This window comes from Euprymna scolopes, chromosome 5 (genome assembly GCF_053919585.1).
Source record: "Euprymna scolopes isolate OS-2025 chromosome 5, ASM5391958v1, whole genome shotgun sequence".
NCBI lineage: Eukaryota > Metazoa > Mollusca > Cephalopoda > Sepiida > Sepiolidae > Euprymna > Euprymna scolopes.
The window spans coordinates 99,205,280-99,221,726 of record NC_136486.1 but is presented as its reverse complement, the minus strand read 5'-3'; the positions used below and the strand labels follow the sequence as shown (position 1 = coordinate 99,221,726).

At 33.2% G+C, this 16,447-nt stretch overlaps 1 protein-coding gene across 1 annotated transcript in view; it reads right to left on the bottom strand.

Moving 5' to 3' along the window:
• Positions 1-13,216, bottom strand: part of LOC145276938 (uncharacterized) — a 480,759-nt gene extending 467,543 nt beyond the window's left edge. Inside the window, exon 1 of the mRNA XM_080128427.1 lies at positions 13,047-13,216. The gene's annotated coding sequence lies outside the window, so the exon portion shown is untranslated. The remainder of the gene's footprint in view (positions 1-13,046) is intronic.
• Positions 13,217-16,447: the final 3,231 nt, after the last annotated feature.

Below are 16,447 nucleotides of genomic sequence, written 5' to 3'. Positions count from 1 at the left end.
CTTGATTGCTGCCAAGCTCCCACCGGCGTTTGTGGAAAAGGCATGCTCCCAGTTCTGAACCTGTATCGAAGTGGTGATTGAGGCTACATTGAATAGTTGTCAGCTCTACTACATAATCAAGTTACCGGAATTGATTTTTTCAATGAAAATTTTAAAATGAAGCTGTAGTGTTGTTTTCTTTAGAACAAAACTTTTATCGTTCCACCCTATAGTATCTGTTTTTGTAATAACAACTTTTCTTTGTTGGATGATTGAAATGTTATATAAAAAATTGGTGTAGTGGATAAAATACTTGGTAAAATTCAGTTGTAAGTTAAATTCTTCTGGAGGTCGAATGTTCAATTCTCAGTGCAGGCAACATTCAAATACAATTGCGAATTACTTAGGATCTCTATTCAGCCATGGCTGATGGAACGAGAGCATGCTATCCTTGTGTATAAATAAAGGGTTCCATTAAAAATTCAGTTCAATGGAAATATTCCTAAGATACACCTAAAGAAGATAGAAGATTACATCGATGAAAACAGTAGTCCAAATCATCCAAATTAATTTATTGTGTGCATTTAGGCGGCATTTTTTCATTTAAACAAACATTATTAAAGGCAACAGAGAGCTGGAAAATAAAATCTTTACATCATCAACACTCTGATCCCCATCTGGCATTAATTGAAATGAATGGCTCTCGTCTTGACCAGGCTCCATGCTTTGGCAAGCTTCTGGGCTTGACCTTTACTCCTGATTTGAAATGGAACACGTACATCAAATCTATTGCCAAGGTCGCTGGAAAAAATGGTGCGATCCTTTTATCGATCCAATAGATATCTCACCGCTATCTATATAAGAGCCAGGTATGTCCAAAGATGGAGTACTGTTGCCACATCTGGGCAGGAGCTGCTAGAAAGACCTTATCCTGCCTAGGCAGAGTTCAAAATAGACTTTGTAGCCTAGTAGAGGATGCTCTTTTCTCTTCCTTGTAACCTCTTTCTCACAGAAGAGACGTTGCAAGCCTGTCTCTGCTTTATCGTTATTTTCATGGCAAGTGCTCGTCTGAGCTCCAATCTATGGTCCCCCTCCCCAAATCTTTATGAGAAACACTCGTCTAGCTGCAAACACTATCAATAATTTCCCCCACTCTTTATCTGTGCCTAAACCTAAATGTAGGTTCCATGAACAAAGTTTCTTTCTTAGAGCTGCACACCTCTGGAACTCTCTTCCGTTTACTTGCTTTCCAGCTGATTACAATATGGTTGTTTCCTTTCCACAATGCAAATTTATAAAATATAAAATAAATATTTTTCTTTCCAAGTACTGTAATTATTTCTTGATGATTATTGCAAAATGCAGAAATGTTTTTTAGAAATGTCAATGAATAAAAAGAGTGCACGTAATATTTTTTATTTTAAATCCTGTAGATGAATCCAATGAAGATTTTTAAATGAAAAAACAATGTTTCCTTAAATTTATATCAATTGTACTGTTGCACTGAAATGTATTTTTTAATATTTTAGTCATGCATAAACAAGTTCTTGATGGAGCATTCCCCTTAAGTAATGTAATTTACCAAAATCCACTACTAACGATTACTACGGTATTGTCCGATTGACTACTGTACACTCTTTAACTCTTGTCCTCGAGTGGCTGCTGAGTCTTGATAAGTAGTGACTCCTATGCAAAAAAAAAAATTTAACAGCACTAGTAAACCCTCTATTTATGTACGATATGCAAACTATATACTTATACTGATGGCAATAAACAAATATAAACACTTAAGGACTTTTTCCAAAATAATTCCATACTCAAATTCACTGTCGAACTAAACGTTGATAAAAAAATTCCCTTCCTCGATTTTCTCATAGATACCTCTGATGATAGATTCATCACCTCCGACTACAAAATCGACTGCAGTGCAATTTTCCAACATCTCCAAAAACAACATAAACTGCCCTCGTCAAAGGTAAGATAAATGTTTGTCCCAAATCCATGCATAACAAAATAAATGAAAAAAAAAAAAGCTGAAAATAAAGGAAGTCATCTATATAAACACCCCAAAACTTACAATGAACGCGGTTGCTTTTCACACAAGCGTAAAATAATGATTTTCAATTAAATAATATATACAATTCGGTACGGACCCGACCATGGAAGATCAGAGAATAAATAAACGTGGATTTATAAGACCAAAAAATCCAACCTTGATTGCCTTCGGGGCCCGTGGCGCAGTGGATAGAGACGTTGAATCTCTACAGCTCCAGGTGAGAACTGTCTGAAGATAGCAGTTTCAATTCAGAGGCTTACTTGACCAAAATGTGGTGGGACGACAACAACTATGGATGGCAGTAATTGCTGAGAATGCAGTTAGAAGATTCAGAGTTTCTCTCCTGCCACAGTTACCACCTGACGAAGGCCAGAGAAATAGTTGGCCGAAACGTCGTGACGCAATAACTAAGAATGGTTTGCCAAACTTGAGCCATTTCCAAGGCGTGGAAGGATTCTGGGTAGGTGTTTCTCGATCCACAACACTTCAGACACACTATCGACTTGTATATGACAACAGAATACCAATTCCAAAGCCACTACTAGCATTTAGACATAAATGAAAACGTTAACTATCGGCTAGGGGTTATCAAAATTGGTCAGTTGAGTAATGTAACTAGATCATCTTCAGTGATTCAAGATTCTGTATTTGCTTTTTCTGATCGCTATTCTCCTCTTCTGGAGAAAATTGTGCAAGAGATATGATACCAAATGCTTGAAAAAAAATGTGCAAAATTCTCTCAATCTGTAATAGTTTACGATTGCCTGTTTGTTGCCGATGATGGAAAAAACTACTTTTTGTAAATATCAATTAATGCATCATGACTGACGAAATGAGACTTGGCACGATTTGTTATAGCCAATATGGCAGGTTTGTCCTTTGGTTGTACAAATACTCTCGAACCCTTCTCAAACCCTTCTCGAACCCTATATCATAAGGAACTAAGTTCGATAATTACCGTTCTGTCACTGACTGTAAACGGAAGTTAACAGTTTTAAATAAGCAGAACTTTTTCACAAACAAATAAACAAGTTAAAAGTTTTAAATAAAAATAATTTCTTTGATTTTAAAAGCAAAACTTTTAGTAAATAAACAATAAACAGAACTCTTTTTTTTAAATGGATGAAATCATTCTTATTTAAAACTCTTAACTTGTATTATTTATTTGTTTATTTATGAAAAGGTGCTGCTTATTTAAAACTGTTAACTTCTGTTTACATCCAGTGACATAACGGTGATTACCGAATTTAATTCCTTATACTCAACACAGGGTTTGAGAGTATTCATGCAACCAAACGGCAAACCCGCCGTCAATATTATCTGATATTTTTAACTTCCAGTGTCTGTTCTGTTATTAAAAAAAGACTACCGTTAGTTGCTAGTCTCAGTCTTTTCTATAACTACTGTTATGGCATATGTTGTTCAGAATTGTTTAATCTTTTCTCTGCTTCTTTTGTTTCAGCTCGTTTGACTCGGTGGTCTAATAATATCCATCTATTCACCGTTTTTGATATCTCATTGTAAGACAGCTTCTTATTCCAGTAATTGTTACTATTGCCTACATAAACGTTTCTTGCCATGATTATATTTGTGTACAATATGTTTGTAATGTTCGAAAATTATTTCCCAACAATATGCCAAATGCATTTTAAGCATTTTCTATTCTTTAGTGATGCTGATGCTGTTTTTAGGAAAGTAATGGTGCTTATGCATCTATGTTACCATGCTATTTTTTTTTTTTAAATAGTATTTTCAAGTTAAATTCAAGATTTATGTTGTTTTTGTTTTTTAAATTGTTAGGTGGAAGTACAGAATAGTCACAAAACACATTCTCCTCCCCATGCTAAGAATGGCTTTCTAAAAAATGACATTATTATTTCAGTGCGATAACAGATGCATAAATACCCAAGTAATATTACTAACCTAACTATTATTTAATCTGCGGAGTGGGAAATTTATTCCTTGCTTATTTCCAGTTCCGTGGACTGAGTAATCGCTTGTTTGGTAATAATATTCGCATATATATATATATATATATATATATATATATATATATATATATATATATATATATATGTATATATATATATATATATATATATATATATATATAAGAGCAAATAGTTAATAAAACATGTTAAAAAAACACTTTGAAAAAGAGTTAAAAACATATTTAATTTGAAAAGGAAACACTAAATAAATGGATAGTCCTTAATCCACGGAGTTTCGAAGAAATACTTTCCTTCTCATCAGAGGTTAGGAATTAGCAAAATGCGGGATCGGATTTTGCATGCAAAAGTATTTGATGAAGCTGCAAGTAAGTCAAACATCTTACTTGGTAAAAAATAGTGAAGCATAGGGAATAGAGTAAAGAAAAAGGTGATTTCACGTGAATGGATAATCTGGTGAAAGGTAAAGTATCCAATGACGGTAAAATCCAAAAATATTTTTAATTTTATTTTATATATATATATATATATATATATATATATATATATATATTCATCATTTTGAAATAAAAATCGTTTTACTCAATATTAAAATAACTATGGCTATCGAGCTTATCATATATCTACATTACAACGAGCACTGTTTTCTTTTAATAGTATTAATACATTAAATACATTAAAATAAACTCTGCTCTTTAGACTCTAAGTCTAACTCCCTTTACAATATATATATATATATATATATATATATATATATATATATATATATATATATATATATATATATATAATTCTGATACTTTTTTGTCCGCTTGAAATATAAAAAATAACAATAAAAATATTAAATACAAAACGTAACATCGTTTTTCATGCTTCAAAAACCCCTCATAACCTTTAAATTAATATATATATATATATATATATATATATATATAAAGCTGAATCTCTGTGTGTGTGTGTGTGTGTGTGTGTGTGTGTGTGTGTGTGTGTGTGTGTGTGTGTGTGTGTGTGGTCACGAATAGGCTCCTATATGGTTGACTATTTTAAAAAAACTGATTACATATAATGATAGAAGATGTATCGAGACACAGGAATGGGTATGTTTGATCTAGAAGAACGGTGGTTCATTAAAATTGTGGGGTGTGCGTTCACAAAGTATGGAAATAAAAAATTTTAAAATTAAAAAAAAAAACGTTTACAAGTGTTTTTGATATAGTGGATATAATAATACTTTGATAAGTATGTTTTAACTTAAATAGGAATGGTATAATAAAATTGTGGGGTCTGCATTCGCGCCTGGCCTCCATAGAATGGAAATAGGCACAAACTTTAATAAAGACTTTTCATATCTATCTGCGTAAGTATACTTTGATAATTATGTTTCAGTTTGAAGAAATATGGTATAATAAAATCATGGGGTGTTCGTTCGCACCTGACCTCCATAGAATGGAAATATGTCACAAAGTTTAACAAGGTTTTTTAATATAGATCCACAAAATATTGTGATAAGTGTTTCAGTGTGAACATGTATGGTATAATAAATTATGGGGTTTATCTATTTTATTTTTACTTTCATCACATTTTTCTTTGGTTTTGATACCCCCAGATTCAACCCAAATTTACAACCCTTCCTTTTCATAACCTATCATACTTTCAAAAATCAGAGTCCATTTTCTGTAGGCTGTTTTTGAACCCCGTCAACGACGGGTACTTTTGCTAGTATATATATATGAAGAAACTTAATACATAGCATGATGTGTGTATATAAATTACAGTAATGTGTATGTGAGAAAAAGTTGTGACATAGTGTTTCTAATTGAATCAAGTTGGAAAATCTAGCCCGTGTTTATGTACTGCTTACAAGGATAAAAATAGTTGATTGTCTACCATTTGTGAAATTAAAGTTGAGACAGGAAAATTATTTTAATTAAGCAAACACAAGTAGGTATAAACCTGATATACCTGTCTTAGCAGTGGTGATACTTTTTATTCCAAAATATTCTTTCATAGAACCGCAAGCTTATGGAATACTCTTCCTGCTGACTGTTTTCCTCCTACCTATAACCTTGATCTTTTTAATACTAAGGTCAATAGGCATCTTCTGTCTTTGCAATAATCGTCTTTCATTCTTGTAAGCTCCTTACATCAAGTGACTTTATGCCTTGTCTGGAGCGATTTCCATTTTAAAATTGTTTTGTTTTACTATTGAGCTACAACTTATTAAGGCTATGAACCACTCGAGGATAACAGTTAATAAGAAGGAATGATTAGCAGTCAAAAGATGAGGAACTCTAGGGAAGTAGCAACGTTGACATGTGTTCGATTATGACATTGAATTTGAAGATGACCAAGTTGTAATCAGCAAGGAAGCAGTACAGCAGTATTGTGTTCCAGTCCTTGTAAAGATGATCTATCCATGAAAAAAATCCACTTTACACTTTATGCACATGAAGGGAAAAAGGTAAGTATTTTTCCATTGTGGTAAAAAGACGAGTTCTTGCTGTGAATGTCTTACAAAGAAGAACCAAAGACGCTTTTCTTTTCTTTTTTATTCATATTCACCCCAAACGAGAAACATTACAATTGAGACGAAAGGGGCTATTATGTATTAAGGACCACACTTACAGGTGAAATCTAAGTACATTTATTTTTTTTTTTTTTGCATGATAGTACAGCCAGGGAAGCAGAAAACAGAGAAGGAATTCCAAAATCTAGAAGTTCGAGGGAATAAACTATTAGAGTAAGAGGCTTCCCAACATTTGGGACATCTGCAGTGAAAGGGTGGGATTTTGCTACTTTTTGCATTAGTCGTGGGTATTTAAATTGAGGAGGCACCAGTGCTATGAGTTTATCAGAGCATATTTCATTAAAGTACTTGTGTAACAAGAAAAGCGATGCTAAATTGTGGTGATGAGACAGGGGTTGGAGCTTGGCTAACAGTTTAGACCTATTAGATTACAGACCCTTTTTTTGGACCCTATTCAAGAGAGAGAAACGGGTAGTTCATGCATTGGCAAGAATACTTCATGCATGGGCAAATAGTGGCTTTGTAGAGATATAGGATACTGGCAGGTGTGAGTACGTTTCTAGCATGGTAGAGGGAGCCCACCTTCTTTGTGAAAGCCTTGGCATTGTCTTTTATGTGTTTGTTCCAGTTCATGTTTCCTGTGAATGTTAGATCCTGAGAAATGTTGTTTCCTGTGAATGTTAGAGCCTGAAAAATGAACTCTCAGCTAGTTTACTATTAGCCATGGTAATCGGTGGTTGAAGGGGGGTTTTTTTGTAATTGGAGCTCAGTCGAGCACCTTCTAAGGAAATAACGATAGAGAAGTACCTGATTGTAGAAAGAACTGTACAAGCCAACAACAGAATCAAGTCAATAAAAAAATCGTACGTTTATAGCCAAGATTGTATGCTCTTTTTTTAAACTGTTTTTGCTGTTTATTTGGCTGAATAATTAGACATGGTTAAATGAACAAGAAACCATTCTTAACATGGGGAAAAAGGGTGATTTTAACTTTATCTAAAAAAAAGATAATCTTTAATTAGAAGAGACAATACCTTATTCGTACTATTTGGATTCTTCGAACTACTGTTCTCATCTTGAGTGTCATTTTCACAACGTTTCGGTTGATGAAACCACTGACCTTCTCCAGATGTATCTTGTCAAACTTGGGAATGGTTTTGTCGGGCTCGGAAATCTACCCAGCATTTCAAACAAAACTTTATTTATTTACTTCACGTGGGTAGCATCAGCCATGACTAGATAGAAGTCCTAAGTAATTTGCAGTTGTATTTTTGGTCACCCATGCTGAGAATTGAACCTTCAAACTTCAAGAAAATATCACTTTTACAATTAAATGTTTCCAAGTGCTCTAACCACTGCATCACGGATCTTTGCCGTGGAATAAATAAAGTGTTCTGTTCGAAATTCCTTCTAAATTCCCGAGTTTGACAGAAACAGAAAGACATACCTGAACATTGTGAAAATGACACTCAAGAATCCAAATAATACGAATAACCAATCCTCATCTCAAAAAAATCAGAAAGAAAAAAACAATATCTTGCTTGTTACCGTCGTCCCCTCTGCAGAGCAGAAAGCGGAAGTAAAAAATACCAGACAATATTGACAATAACATATCTTACCATGCAGATTCATACGAACTTATCTTTTGGAAATGTTTGGATATGCTGTTATAAGAATTTTGAATACAAATCAAAGGTGAAATTCAATTTTGTTTCTTTTGAGCGGAGTTAGGTTTGAATTTTTTTCAACAAATAGCTTTAAAAAACTAAATGAAAATGTTACATATATTTCTGCTCACACTCGTAGTTTATATGTCAAAAAGCTAAATCAACCACGCAATTAGATTCGATTCTTTATACAGTATATCTTGAACAAATTGATTTTCGTTTAAATAATAGCACTAACATAAATAATCTTTCATTCCAAAATAAACAACAATCTATATTTATTTGTATCTATCTTTCTATCTATCTAACTAGCTAGCCAGGCGATCCCCTACAGGGATGAAACCCCGAAAGCCTCTGTGTAGTTTAATTACCATAAACATATTTTCACAACTTACAATCTCTCTCTCTCATATATATATATATATATATATATATATATATATATATTTAGTCATCCACATACAGTACTGTTTCGCTGTTTCACAGCTCATCAGTGCGGCTAGACAAGCAACTACCTCAAGCCAAGATCGAAATCTGATCACCCAAACGACAGTCGGAGCTTCTAACCACTACACTATATGGCTGCTGCTATGCGGGCAGTGAATTAACAATGTTTTGACATTATCCAAAGTACCTAAGCTCAATTTATTCACACAAAGAGCATCGCTTTATTTGCTAATGGCAATTTATATATCACTTCCCAAATGCTCAACCTAAGATAGGCAGCATTATATATATATATATATATATATACTTTCTTTTTTTTTAACATAGGCATCATCACTTATAAAGGCCAAGAGGCCATGCGAGGATAAGGGTTAAAGAGTGTACAGTAGACAATGGACAATATAGTAATCGTTAGTAATAGAAATTCGGTAAATTTGTTAACAAGTGGAACGGCTCATCAAGAACTTGTTTACATTAGACTTGAAGACGACCATATTGTAGTCAGCTGGAAAGCAGGAAAATGGAAGACAATTCCACAGGCGTGCAGTTCTAAGAAAGAAGCTTTGTTCATAGAATCTACGTTTAAGTTTAGTCCCAAATAAAGAGTGGGGGGAACTATTGATAGTGTTTTCAGCTAAACGAGTGTTTCTTGTGAAAGTTTGGCGAGGGGGGACCATAGATTGAAGCTCAGTCGAACACTTTCCATGAAAATAACGAGACATCAGAGACAAGCTCGCAACATCTCTTCTGTGAGATAGAGGTTGCAGGGAAGAGAAAAGGACATCTCCTACGAGGTTACAAAGTCTATTTTGAACTCTATCAAGACAGGACAAGTCCTTTCTGGCAACTCCTGCCCAGATGTGGCAACAGTATTCCATCCTTGGACGTACCTGGCTCTTATATAGATAGAGAATTGCATCAGCAGTGAGATATCTACTGGATCGATAGAAGGATCCCACCTTTTTTCCAGCGGTATTGGCAACAGATTTGAGATCATTTAAGATCAGGAGTAAAGGTCAAGCCCAGAAGCTTGTCAAAACTTGAGGCCTCCCCAAGACGAGAGCCATTCATTTCAAATCAGCTAAGCCAAACGGCGACGCCGAATCGGCCATACCAAACCCCAGAAAAAACAATGTAGTCAAGTGAGATAAACGCAATTAATATCAATATTGAAATGCTGTTATGAACAATTTGAGAATAGAGGTCAATTGATGAAATTATATTTTGATTCTTTTTAAGCAATTGGGCTTATTTTTTTAATAAATAAATATTTTATATTAAAAGTATGCAGTATACACACTATAATTCTTTTTTTACTTGTTAATGAAAGTTTAATTTTGTGGCAAGGCGCTTCTATTTATAATTTATAATTTAAATTTGGATTTTGATCTGAATGGATTTGTTCACGTCGATTACAGATGTTTTTACTTATATTTATCAACAAATTCGTTAATCATTTGACTATATTTTTGATTCGTATGTCTCATTTTCAACATCCTTTTCCAATTTTAAATCACCTTTTTCGAACATTGTGATTTTCAGAGTTTTCACTTTCTGTACTATTCTAATTTTGCTGATTATTCCCTCCGAAGATAAAAATCTCATTTCTGAAACTCCACGGAGTAAGGAAAATCTTTCGGTATATTCCTTTGCTTTGAACTTTAAATATATATAAATGTACAAACTCCATGGAATAAAGAAAATCTTTCGGTATATTCCTTTGCTTTGAACTTTAAATATATATATAAATCTTAGATAAGAGAAAAATCCTGGTTGTCCTCGATGGTTGTACATCTAAACAATATGATATAAATGCGGGAGCACCTCAGGGGTTTATCCTTGGACCTCTATTATTCCTCATATTCATAAATGACCTTCGTGACAAAATTGTCTGTGAGATGGGTATATATGCTGATATAGTGTAGTTTATTTTTTTATTTATTTATGTGATTCAAATAGGATTCAAATAGGATTTATACAGTGTAGTTTATTTTTTTTATTTATTTATGTGATTCAAATAGGATTTATACACTGTAGTTTTTTTTTAATTTATTTATGTGATTCAAATAGGATTCAAATAGGATTTATACAGTGTAGTTTATTTTTTATTTATTTATGTGATTCAAATAGGATTTATACAGTGCAGTTTATTTTTTTATTATTTACGTGATTCAAATAGTATTCAAATAGGATTTATACAGTGTAGTTTATTTTTTATTTATTTATGTGATTCAAATAGGATTTATACAGTGTAGTTTATTTTTTATTTATTTATGTGATTCAAATAGGATTCAAATAGGATTTATACAGTGTAGTTTATTTTTTATTTATTTATGTGATTCAAATAGGATTTATACAGTGTAGTTTATTTTTTATTTATTTATGTGATTCAAATAGGATTCAAATAGGATTTATACAGTGTAGTTTATTTTTTATTTATTTATGTGATTCAAATAGGATTTATACAGTGTAGTTTATTTTTTATTTATTTATGTGATTCAAATAGGATTCAAATAGGATTTATACAGTGTAGTTTATTTTTTATTTATTTATGTGATTCAAATAGGATTTATACAGTGTAGTTTATTTTTTATTTATTTATGTGATTCAAATAGGATTCAAATAGGATTTATACAGTGTAGTTTATTTTTTATTTATTTATGTGATTCAAATAGGATTTATACAGTGTAGTGTATTTTTTATTTATTTATTTATTTGTTGCAATTACATGTAAAAATACCTGAAACAAAAGGAATTATTACAAAACAAAATATTTTATATTTTAAGGTAGGGGATCACTTTCTGATATTAATTTCATGTAAAATGAGCATCAACTTATGGCCCAATTAGCAGTAAATCAAGGCATATGACAGAATGGTTTCTCAATTTTGGGATGGGAAAATTGGGGTAGTGTCATTTTATTTTAAGAAGTCAAATAGTGTGTTTATATCTCAAATTTTATGCTGCAAAGCATTTATTTATTAGTTTTTATATTGCAGTTGCATATTTCTTGTTGGTTACATTTATTACATGGAAATAAAATTATATAGTTACTTATGACAGATCCCCTATATTAATGCGTAAGTATAGAAACTCTAAAATTTTATAAACATTCAACTACTTATTTTCATTGTTATCAGACCCAAACTTTGCATTTTGATGTCCACAGAGGTATCAGATAAAAAAAAATGTCCTTTAAAATGTGTAGTTTTTATCTAAGATTAAATTAAGTACCCATGTGTGTTTTTAATTAAAAAAAATACTCTTATATCATTATTCAGGGATGGAATAAAGAGTGAGATAGGAATTCCCTCCTATCACATAGCTCAGTAATGATACAAATTGATTGAAAATTTTCTAAAACTTTACTTTATAAAATGGATAAAGTATTGTTTTGTTGAAGGAAAAACTCTCAATTGAAAAATGATTCTTCAGAAATAAAAATTGGTCCTGAGAACTTTTTAAAAAAATTTTAGTCACGTTGTGTATTCTTTGGATTATTCGGACAGCTTTTTGTATCTTCGATGTTTATATCACAACGGTTTAGACAGTGTAACCTCTTGCCGAACTTTAAATTTAAAACTTCTACCCAGTCATGGCTGATGGGATGAGAACAAGCCACACTCGCCCCCATGAATTAAATCAAGGATTCCATTCGAAATTCCATACAGATTCACAAGAGTTCAACAAGATGCACTTGAAGAAGGTCGGAGGTTACATCAGCCGAAACGTTATGGGAATAACATTAAAGATGAGAACAGTAGTTCGAAGAAGACAGATAAAAATAAACTTATGTTCCAGAATTTTTTGAGATGAGGATTGATAATTTGGATTATTGGGATTATTCAGACTAATATTCTCATCTTGAGCATTATTCGCACAATGTTTCGACCGATGTAACCTCCAACCTTCTTCAGGTGTATCCTGTCGAACTTGGAAATATTTCCATCGAACTCTGGATTCTGCACAAAACTTCAAACGAAACTCTTTATCTAATCCGCGGGGATAGATTGTTCTGATTCCATCATGTTACCTGTTCCGTTTGGAATTCCTTGCAGATTTCGGAGTTCAACAGAAAGATCCCCGAGTTCGACAATATACACCTGAAGAAGGTTAGAGGTTACATCGACCGAAACGTCGTGAGATTAACATCTAAGTTGAGAACAGCAGCCCGAATAATCCAAACAATACGAACTTAGTCACTTTAGTAACTTATTCTCATGAATAAGTACAGCATAGATAAAAATGATGATGATGATGATGATGATGATGATGATGATGATGATGATGATGATGATGATGATGATTGCAGCGACTCAAGCATCCTCATCCTCCTCATCATCATCATCAAAGCTAATAACCATCGAAAAGATAAAACGTAGAAAAATTGAAATATGACTGAAAGCAAAGTTTGTACTGACCCTGATTAATTTGGTGTTGTTTATCGTTTTCTTCTTCTTCTTAACTTGACTGATTTCTTTTCTTTCTTTTTTAATATATGATGATGTTGTTGCGTGTTCAAAGGAACGACCAGCTCTGTCTGTCTGTGTAAAATCTGTATGTGTTTTTATGTCCAAGGGGCTGCTTCTTCTGAATCAACTTAAATAATAATTGCAGGAAAACAATCACGGCTGCTGCTGCTGCTGCTGCTGCTGTTGCTTCTGTCATCATCGCAGCAGCCTCAAATGCTGTCCGTCTAGCCAAGAAAAAGGGTGAAAAAGATACGCATGCACTGACGTAGAGAGAGAGAGAGAGAGAGAGAGAGAGAGAGAGAGAGAGAGAGAGAGAGAGAGAGAGAGAGAGAGAGGAGAAGAAGAAGAAGAAGAAGAAGAAGAAGAAGAAGAAGAAGAAGAAGAAGATGAGAGATGCTCTAGACCATAGAGGGTGTATAAGATGGTAGAGAGATCGTCACCCCCTTACACAACGTTCGATGCCCACTTCACGGGACATCACATTCCAACAAACACACCTGGATCAAACTCGAATGCCAAACTACCTAACAAAACCTTCGGAAATAGCAAGTAACAAAAATGAAATCAATAAAAGCAGTAAAAAGATGCGAACTAGAATTTATTGATAGATTATTTTGAACACCGAATAATATCGATCTCTTCGTCATCTCTCCTAAGTACTATAGCGAAGAAAACAGTACTGAAAAAAAAATATGACATTATCATGAAAATAACATTCCACTCAATTAAGGGCTGGTTTGATAGATTATTTAAGTTATTTATTCCGATGCCAGAAAGTGGAAGTTTTACTAAAGCAGATATCGATCATATATATATATATATATATATATATATATATATATATATATATATATATATATATATATATATATATATATATATAAAAGGAACTTTGTCTCTGTATCTCTGTGTCTGAGAGTTCGTTCCCTATAGACTCAAAATCGGCAGGGTCGATTTTTATAAAATTTTACACACATGTATATTATGTGTCTGAGAGTGTTCTTAGATACGTTTTGTACCAGAATGTCCTCAATAAGTATCGATAATCGATAATCATAATAATCTGATGAACAGGCGATTTTTAGACCAAAGTTAACATCTCACACTGCTTAATATCACAAGTGCATTTGAGAAGTTTTATTACCACACAAGCCGAAATCCCTACGTATAAAATCAACACTAGGTTCTTTGATATGACAGGGGCGCGTTCGAAATGTTTATGTTTAGAGCACAATTGAAGCATGATACTTGACTTTTGTATTTTAAACTTTTAATCAAGCCATTATATCGTATATAAAAAAGGTTATAAAATGAACAGTATGTTCTCTACAGTGCAATGTTTACTACAATGTATTATGGAGTAAGTCATTGATGGGCGGCATATAAAGCTTTCTACTGGTGCACCACGTTGAGTCCCCAACTAGAGCAGGCAATCAATCGATTTGATTGAAAAAATGGGCGATTTCACCGATTTTGATGTCAATAAAAGTATGAAAGTGTGAAACATTCATTGATCATCATTCAATCCGGGCAACATCGGGTCTTTCTGCTAATGTATATATATATATATATATATATATATATATATATATATATATATATATATATATATATATATATATAAATTAAAATAGAAATTACAATTAAATTTACCAAAATGATCCAAGATGGTAAAACTAAAGTATATTATAAATATTAAAGAATTAATATTTATAAAGTAATCTCAACCAGATGTAAAAGCTCGATAAAACCAAATAGGAAATAGAGCTTATAATAAGAGCAAATAGTTAGTAAAACATGTTAAAAAACACTTTGAAAAAGAGTTAAAAACATTTAATCTGAAAAAGAAACACTTGATAAGTGGATAGTCCTTAATCCGCGGAGTTTCAAAGAAATACTTTCCTTCTCATCAGAGGGTAGGAATTAGCAAAATGCGGGATCGGATTTTGCATACAAAAGTATTTGATGAAACTGCAAGTAAGTCAAAGATCTTACTTGATAACAAAAAGTGAAGCAGAGGGAATATGGTGAAGAAAAAGGTGATTACACGTGAATGGATAGTCTTGTGAAAGGTAAATAATCCAATGACGATAAAATCCAAAAATATAACTTCAAGAAAGTTAATTGAATTTCCATTCGCACAAGTAAAATCTAAGGAAATCATGTAATTGGAAGATGATCGAAAATAATCCAAAAAGCTGAAATCCATGGAATAATTCACAAATATGTAAAGGAAAAGGGGGGAAATTCCAATAATATTAATAAAAGAAAAATAAGATATGCTTTTCATACGGCTGCTGAGACATTATGTCTCGATAGCCATGTGAAAAGCATATCTTATTTTTCTTTTATTAATATTATTGGATGTCTCGGTAGCCGTGTGAAAAGCATATCTTATTTTTCTTGATGGCCTTGGTTGTATAGGGTAGAAGTAGCTGCAAAGATCTTGGCAAAGAGTTTGGCCTTGTCTGATGCTGACGAGATTACCTCAGGTCCATTGATGATGGTTGGGATAGAACACACGCTTCTCTTCAGGATCCTGTTTGCTATTTGCTAAAACTGGTGGGAACCAAGCCACTGCTCAGCTACTTTGGATTTAACGGACTGAGCATACAACTCTCTCGCATTTTTTATTACTCTTTTACAGTGGTTGCTGGCAGTCCTGAAGGCGGCTTTAGTCTCAATACGTCTATTATGTTGGAAGCAATGGAAAAAGTTATTTCTGTGCGTAATGGCAGCAGCACATTCTGGAGAGAACCATGGCTAGCTATTAGGTTTTTGCTGGAATTTTTTGGAGGGTATGAAACGGTCTACACCTACAATCAACCATTCCGTCAGGTTTGATTCTATAGCGGATACATCCTTTTTAAATATGGAACACAGAGGTAGATCAGGTATAAATGTACGGAAGCTATCCCAGTCAGTATTAGTGTATTGATATACCGTACAATAGAGATGTACGTCTGAGGACTTATTACATTTCGTTTTTATCTTGACTGACGAGTAGTTGGAAGATCCCAGTGGAGAGGGGGACAGAAGATGAACATAGCTCAGGGCAAGTTGTGAGAAAAAGGTCTAGGAGACTTGCATACGGGCCATTAGTGTTGGGCATACGGGTGAGTTCATGAACAATTGGAGTGAGGTCATAAGCAATGGAGAAATCATGACAGAACCTCCCCTTATCATCTGTCTTGTTGGAGTGGCTCAACCATTCCACATTGTGGACATTGAAGTCTCCACAGATGTGAATGTTAGTCGAAGGATGAGCAAACAGGAGTTGGTAATTTTCTCAGATATGCTCTTAAAGATAGTAACTCCGCTGTTGTGGAGGCGATAGAGGGCAGATATAA